This window comes from Mus caroli, unplaced genomic scaffold, assembly GCF_978045245.1.
Source record: "Mus caroli unplaced genomic scaffold, Mus_caroli_1 scaffold_9, whole genome shotgun sequence".
Taxonomy (NCBI): domain Eukaryota; kingdom Metazoa; phylum Chordata; class Mammalia; order Rodentia; family Muridae; genus Mus; species Mus caroli.
The window spans coordinates 23,863,654-23,870,843 of NW_028227264.1; the positions used below are offsets into that span (position 1 = coordinate 23,863,654).

Genomic DNA, 7,190 nt, shown 5'->3' on the forward strand with positions numbered 1-7,190 from the left:
CAAGAGCTCCCAAGTGAAGGTCCATCAAAGCATCTGAGTTTGCATACTGTAATTGCCATGAACTTCCAAGTTAGATCCGTTCACTCACTGTCCCTAAACACTTAGCCTTTTAGGACACAGGCCTTCGGTAGATGGATGACCTCCTCCATGAGCCTGCCCCCATCTCCCCAAGTTTAAAGACACTCAAGAGTGACATCCAATAGATGTGTGTTCTCTCTTGCTTATACCACAACTGCCAGAAAACCCTGTGCAGGCCCATTCACACCTTGGGGCTTCCATTCTCTCCTCTGTTTGACAATGAAAACAGACCATTTCTGAGCCTCTTTAAAGGCCATACCCCTCTGCCCCTCCCTATGTAACAGGAACACATCACATTTCATACAAAGGAGATAGAACCCAGAAAGTGATTTATGTCAGGAGTGAGGAATCACCTACCTTCCAGGTAACAGAATAGTAACAGTGAGAGCTCCTTCCCTGGGCTGAAGCCTCCACTGAGATAAAGTCATGGATTCCATTTTCCCGTGGCCGGTTAGACTGGATCAGTTTTATAACCACAAACTGCTTTTCCTAATCCAAGGCCTCATGTTGTAATATGTGTAATTGGTCACCAGTCTTGAGGTAAAGTGAGTATTTCTAGAAAAATTGTATAAGTGAACAAAGATTTTAAAAAACCTCTTACTTTTAAGTATGGACTGAATGATTCTGTGATTTTTGTCTTGTTTCTTTTGTGTGTGTGTTGGTTTTTGTTGCTGTTGTTTTGGTTTTTTTTTTGTTGTTGTTGTTTTTGATTGTTTTTTGTTTTGCTTACATAATTGTGTACCCCATCTTATCCCAAGAATGTAAATGTTGGTTTTACCTCAGTTCTTTCAACCGATGTTTATAAGAGCTCAGTTTGATGTCCCTCTCAATATTCTGTTAGGACTTCTTGAACTTTTCCCACTTGCAAACCATTTTTGCTCCAAAAAAATTATTTTAGAAGACCTTGTGTCTGAGTATATAGAATAGATATACAAATAAAGCATTTATTTATGGTAAACCATAAAGAATTTCGTTTTAGAACAATTCTTTGGTATTATAACTATACCATTTATATGCTAATGAGGGGAATGCCCTTCTTTACTGTACCACCAAGAATTAAATCTCATCTGAATATTTGTTTATTTATTTATTTTTATTTATTTTTTGTTTTTTTTCTAGACAGGGTTTCTCTGTATAGCTCTGGCTGTCCTGGAACTCACACTGTAGACCAGGCTGGACACGAACTCAGAAATCTGCCTGCCTCTGCCTCCTGAGTGCTGGGATTAAAGGCATGTGCCACCATGCCCAGCTTCATCTGAATATTTAATATTGCAGGCTGTAGAGCAACTTCATGATTTTTCAGAGGATACTGATGTTTAGATTTTATAGTCAATAAATGTTGAGAATGCACTTCATATAAATACATACTACAAAATGGCAGGCATATGTTTAGGGCCATTTCAGATATTTTTAAAAATGTCCTAACTCCAAAGCAAAATGTATTTGGTGATATCTTATATTTATTGAGTTAGAACTCAAGTCAACAATGCAAATAGCCACTTTTAAAATCATTCTAACAAGATACAGTCAGAAGATACATGCTGATGAATGGTAGCAAAATATTGGAGGTCCTTGTTTGCTGTAATTATACTACTAGGCTTATTTAAGAGGAAAACGTTTTGTAAGTACAATCCAAACACTGTAGGCCAAAGCATACAACAGTCTCAAGTCTAAACCTCAATGTTTCAAGTGACGTTTGCAGACATTTCACAGTATAGCCACATGGTCAGTACAATGTGCACATGCTGTATGACCAGAAGCAAGACTTCAGTGAAGTCAAGACACAACCCAGGAGAACGCTGCCAGAAGTGGCTTAGATGCACTGCATGCTTTATTTTGAATTAATCTCTGGTTGTTGCATGATCAAGAGCTCTTTGATGTTACCAATTATTTTGCATACATAACGTCCATATTCAGCTATATAACCCAATGTTGGGCTGCAATCCTTAGCTTAAGAAGATGAGGTCCACACAACCATGAAAGGTTTGTCCAGTCCGTATTCTTGTTCTTGTGACACATCTGCATGTGTTACTGGCACAGAGCTTGTGATAGTGAAATAGAATTGAAATTCTGAGAGCATTCTAGATGTTCCACCACTTGAGTCACACCAAGGCATGTGGATCAAGAAACAAATGAAGACCCATCTGGACTACATCTAAGACTGTCTGAAAGCTAAGAAAATGAAATTCAAGTATCTTAGTGGTAGAGCTCTCTCTCTCTCTCTTTCGCCTGCCACATAAAAGATCCATCCAATCCCGGGCACTGGTAAAAGTAAAAACAATAAATAAATAAATAAAATCAGAAGAAAAAAAAAAAGGTTTAAAAGGAAGTCTAAACGCCAAAGCCTTGGAACTAAGCAAGGAGAGGGCAGCCTAAGAGTCATCAGAGACCTCTCTCCACTGTCAATCTCCAGTGACACTTAGCCACATGAACTAGAGCTAGCAGAGATGAAGGTAGCTGGTAGGCACTACAATGGTAGATCATTCACGGTCAGAGAAAGATAAGATATTAACCACTATAGCATACATCTGTAATCCTAAGGCACGTAGGAAGTGCAGGCAAGAAAAGCCCAAGTTTGAGGTCACAGAGAAGGCAACATAGCAGAATCCTCTCTCAAACAAGCAGTTTGGAGCAATTACCTTTCCTCCTTTGCTCCTCTTTCTATATTTGTAAAATAAAATGGTTGATAATACCTAGCTCAGGAGAGGGTTAGAAAAATTTTCCAGATGAATGCAAGAAAGGATCCTCAAGTATTCAGTTGTAATGAATAAATGTTAGAGACTTGCCCAATTTTAGTATATTTACCAGATATTAGGAAATGATAACTATACATACACATATGTAGATATAGATACAGATATTCTGCTTCAAATATAAAATGTATGGTAAAGGTTTGGTCTCCAGAGTAACATGCAGAAGAAGAGATTGCAGAAGTGACTGGATCTCAGGATGCTTCTGTTTGACCTGATCAATGAGCTAACCTTTTTATGAATTCATAGTTGAGTAGACAATGGGGAAGTGAAGGACACTGTGGGATGCAGTCTTGAACCTGACTCTTCCTCCCTCTGTCTAGTTGTGTCCTGGCTACACTGATGGGAGCAGCTTCCTCTGTTACCATCGTATTCTATCTCATTTCTGGCCTAGAGCAATAAAGCTAGCCCTGAGGTGGAAAAGATAAAGCTGAACCCTCAGAAACTGCAAGCAGTTCCACCTACTCACCTAGTTGTTGTCTCAGGTGTTTTTGTTACAAATGAAAAGCTGTCTAACACAATGAGTTACAAAGTTATTCTAATAGGGGTATCAACTTGGGATGATGGAGTCAAGCTAATTAACGTTTCCATCACTTTAGACACTTATGAATGGTCTCGGCTGTCTAGCTGAGACATTGTATCCATTTACCCGACCCCTATCTCCACACTCTGTGGTACTCCTGCTGATAATCAAGGTTCAATTCTGCTTTTGTGTCAGGTTTTTGTTAAAAGAGCATTTGATACTTATCTTTCTGTGCCAAGTTGCTTTAAGTTCTGGGTCATTCTATTGTCTCAAATGAAGCAAGCTCCCAGTTTTTAAGGCTGACTAGGATTCCACTACCCAGAGTCCTATTGTCTTTATCTGTTTATTGGTGGGGGGGATGCAAGTTGATTGCACTAGTCAACTATTATGAATAACAATAAACATGGGAGTGAGTGTCTCCTTCACACATGGATAGATCATGAGTACTTATAGTTGCAGGGTTTACTGTTTTGTTTGTTTGTGTGTTTGTATTTTGCAGCTCTGTGCTGGTTTTGTATGTTTTTACTAGTGGCATTCCTGTGGTGTCCAGGGACATGCTCTATATCCTGGCCCACACAGCCCTTCCAGTTTTGTTTTGTTTTATGTTTAATGTTTGTTAATGTTATGACTCTTTATCATTTTATCTTTATACCCTCAAATGTTACCAGAGTTCCTGATTATTGACAAACATTTGGTCAGATCAAATTAGTGAAGGTGCTGTCCATTCATGTCTCTGAGGCATATTTGCTTGCAACAGTCTGTCCCTGATTCAGTATGGGGATTTGAACACAGCCTTGCCTACAGCACGATGTCAGGCAGGCTAGGCTTAAATAGGACTTTGGGAGTGGGGTGTGCATCAGCAAAGAGCTGATTTAGCTTCAATATTCTGTGTCATAGGAATATTATTCCATGTTTACTGTCTCAGGCAGCAGGCAGGCCCTCCCAGTTTCTGTTGAAGCTAAGGATAGTGGCCATCTCCTTATCACTCAACTGGAAGTCAAAGACCTAAATGTTCTGTATAAGTCCTGGCATCACAGACTTTGGGACCATCACCACATTCCTCTGGATGTGGAACCGAATCAGAACCTGGGCTGAAGTTTTCTTGTGTTTGGCGGCAATCTCTTTAATTTTGGGGTCTTCTAATAGTGAAGGGCCCTCTGGCTTGGTGCTAGGCCTGTCTGGGGAGCTTAGGGGACTGTAGGCCATGACAGTGATGCCCTTGGAGTGACAGTACTGGATCAGTTTTTCCTGGGTGAGGTAAGGGTGATGTTGGACCTGATTGGTCACTAGCGTATGTTTCAGTCCAGGCTTGTTCAGGAGCCTTTCAGTCTGGAAGTGGTTGAAGTTAGAGATGCTCAGAGCTTTCACCAGGCCCTGGTCCACCAGTTGTTCCATGCCCTCCCAGACTTCCAAGAAGGTTTTTTTGTTTTTTTGTTTTTTGTTTTTTGTTTTTGTTTTTACTGGTGAGTATATCGCTATCGCCTTGATCATCTTTGGGGAATAACTCCTATCCCAGATGAAGTCCTTGTGGCCAGTGAATGATATAGAGGTTCAAATAGTCCAGCTTCAGATCCATGAAGGTCTTCTGAAAGGCCCCCTTTAGCAGGTTTTTTCTCAAAGCAGGTGGGCCACAACTTGCTGACGATGAAGAAGAGATCCTCCCACTTCATCTTTGATCTTCTCTTGGATGGCTTTTTCCACCTCATTCTCATTGCAATATGCATACGCACAGTCGTTATGGTGATAACCAGCATCAATGGCCGCTTTCACAGCTTCTTTGCCTTGGTTTGGGGGAGACTTCCAGGTGCTCAGACACACACTAGGCATCTTGGCTTTGGTACTCCATGGTTGCTGCCGAAATCTTTCTAAGAACAGATGTCTATGTCTGCCCTTCCAGTTTTTGATAATGGTCTTCCTAACATGAGTGCAGTGACAACTTGCTTCCATATTAATTTTATCTCTCAAATGATTAATAGTGTTGAATATTTGCTGTTTTAAAAATCTCTTGCCTGTGTGTCTTTGTTTGAGAAGTACTTGCGGACGTCTTGTCAGACTTCTATCTGTTTGTTTCTGTACTGCCTATCATTCGGGAGTGAAACATCTGGAACCCTGAGCCAAATCAAAATCTCAGTAACTCATAATGACTGTGTAATAAACACTGATTAAGCTGCTAGGAGAGATGCTATGATAAATATTATTGTGTCACCCTCTCGCCCCTTTCTTTCTCACTGGTCACAAGGTCATGGGTGTCATGGCATAGGGGTCTTTGTGGGTAAGAACACCTTGAAAGTCCCTAAGAGCATGTAACAGAGCACCTTATGACTCAGAGGCCTTATTTCAAAGGAGCCTGCTGGTCAGAATATATTATCTTTATTTAGCATATATATTATACTTTTATACTCTCCAGGCCTGTTCAGGTTTTAAAGAAATATTTGTTTAAAATATTCTCACTTTATCTTTTGTGAGAAGATAACTGAGGCATGCTTCCAGTTTTTAATTTCTGTATCTGGTGTTTGAAAATGCTGACTTTGTCATGTTAGTACAGTAAATCTCTCTCTCTCTCTCTCTCTCTCTCTCTCTCTCTCTCTCTCTCTCTCTCTCTCTCTGTGTGTGTGTGTGTGTGTGTGTAAAACACTATATTGAAATACCCAAGCATAAGCTATGTCATGAAAATGCTTGTTCTCTGCAATAATAACAGCTGCTCTGAAGTACTGAGCCATCCCTCCTGTCCCCCAAACATCTGTCTGTTTGTCTATTTATCTACCTACCTACCTGACTATTATCTATCAAGCCATCCACTTGTTTGTTTGTTGTGTGGGTGTGTCCATGTAGGTCAGAGAACCACTTTGCTGAGTTGGCTCTCTTAATCCACCTTTATGTGGGTTCAGGGGGTTGAACTCAGGTCTCTAAGCTTGCACCGCAGGCGCCTTTACCACGGAGCCATCTCCGTACCCATCTTGAGCTTTTTGAACAAGTAGTTCACTCTTACTTTCTTCATTTCCCTATTTCTTTGTCATTTTTAAAACCATGGACATTTCTGTGTGTGCTTCCCTCTGTGGAAAGTCCCCAGCAACATCCTACATGTTAAATCCACTCCCACAGGCTACTTCCTATTTAAGATTTTGGAAACACTTGGCAGTGCTGACTAATCTCTTGTATACCTGTCTTCTCGTGTAACTTCCCTGTCACTTTGTTGTTCTCTTGTTCCATAGACCCAGCCCCATCTTTCCCTTCTCATCTGGTGTTTGGTATCTAAATTAGCATTCTGACTAGACTGAGAAATTCTCCCAAGGAGTTTTAAATAATTATTTCTGAGTATATCTTTGAGGGTATTTTCAGAGAAGAGGCATCATGAGTTGGAAGACCCACAGATTATCTATGCCAGGCAACCTGAGGGCAACATTGTAAAGTACTGTCAACTATCTGGGAACCCAGACAAAATAGAAAGATTTCCTGTGTCTCTCTCCTGAGGAGGGGATGCACGATTCTTCTCTTGTTCTTAGACAATAGAATTTCAGGACTTTTTATCTTTGCACTCCAAACTCACCCCACTCCACACCCTCCGAACACCACTGACCTCCCTGTACTGACAGCTTATTCTCATACACATAGCAGCATCCTCTTGTGAAACTTCTTCGTAGTCATTTGAGTTTGTTTTTTAATAAACTTCCCCTGTCTATTGATCTACCCACCCATCAATCCTCCATATATCATCTATCCCTCCTCTTTGTTGTATCTATGAAGAACTCTGAACTAATGTGCCTCTGAAACCAAGTTCTGACCCTTTCTAATTACTCTGTTGTAATTCATATTGATTGAGAACCTGACAGATTCTAGAC

General features: G+C 40.5%; 1 pseudogene; it reads right to left on the reverse strand.

The window, feature by feature from the left end:
* Positions 1-4,253: 4,253 nt before the first annotated feature.
* On the reverse strand, positions 4,254-5,298 carry LOC110303453 (aldose reductase-related protein 2 pseudogene; annotated as a pseudogene).
* Positions 5,299-7,190: the final 1,892 nt, after the last annotated feature.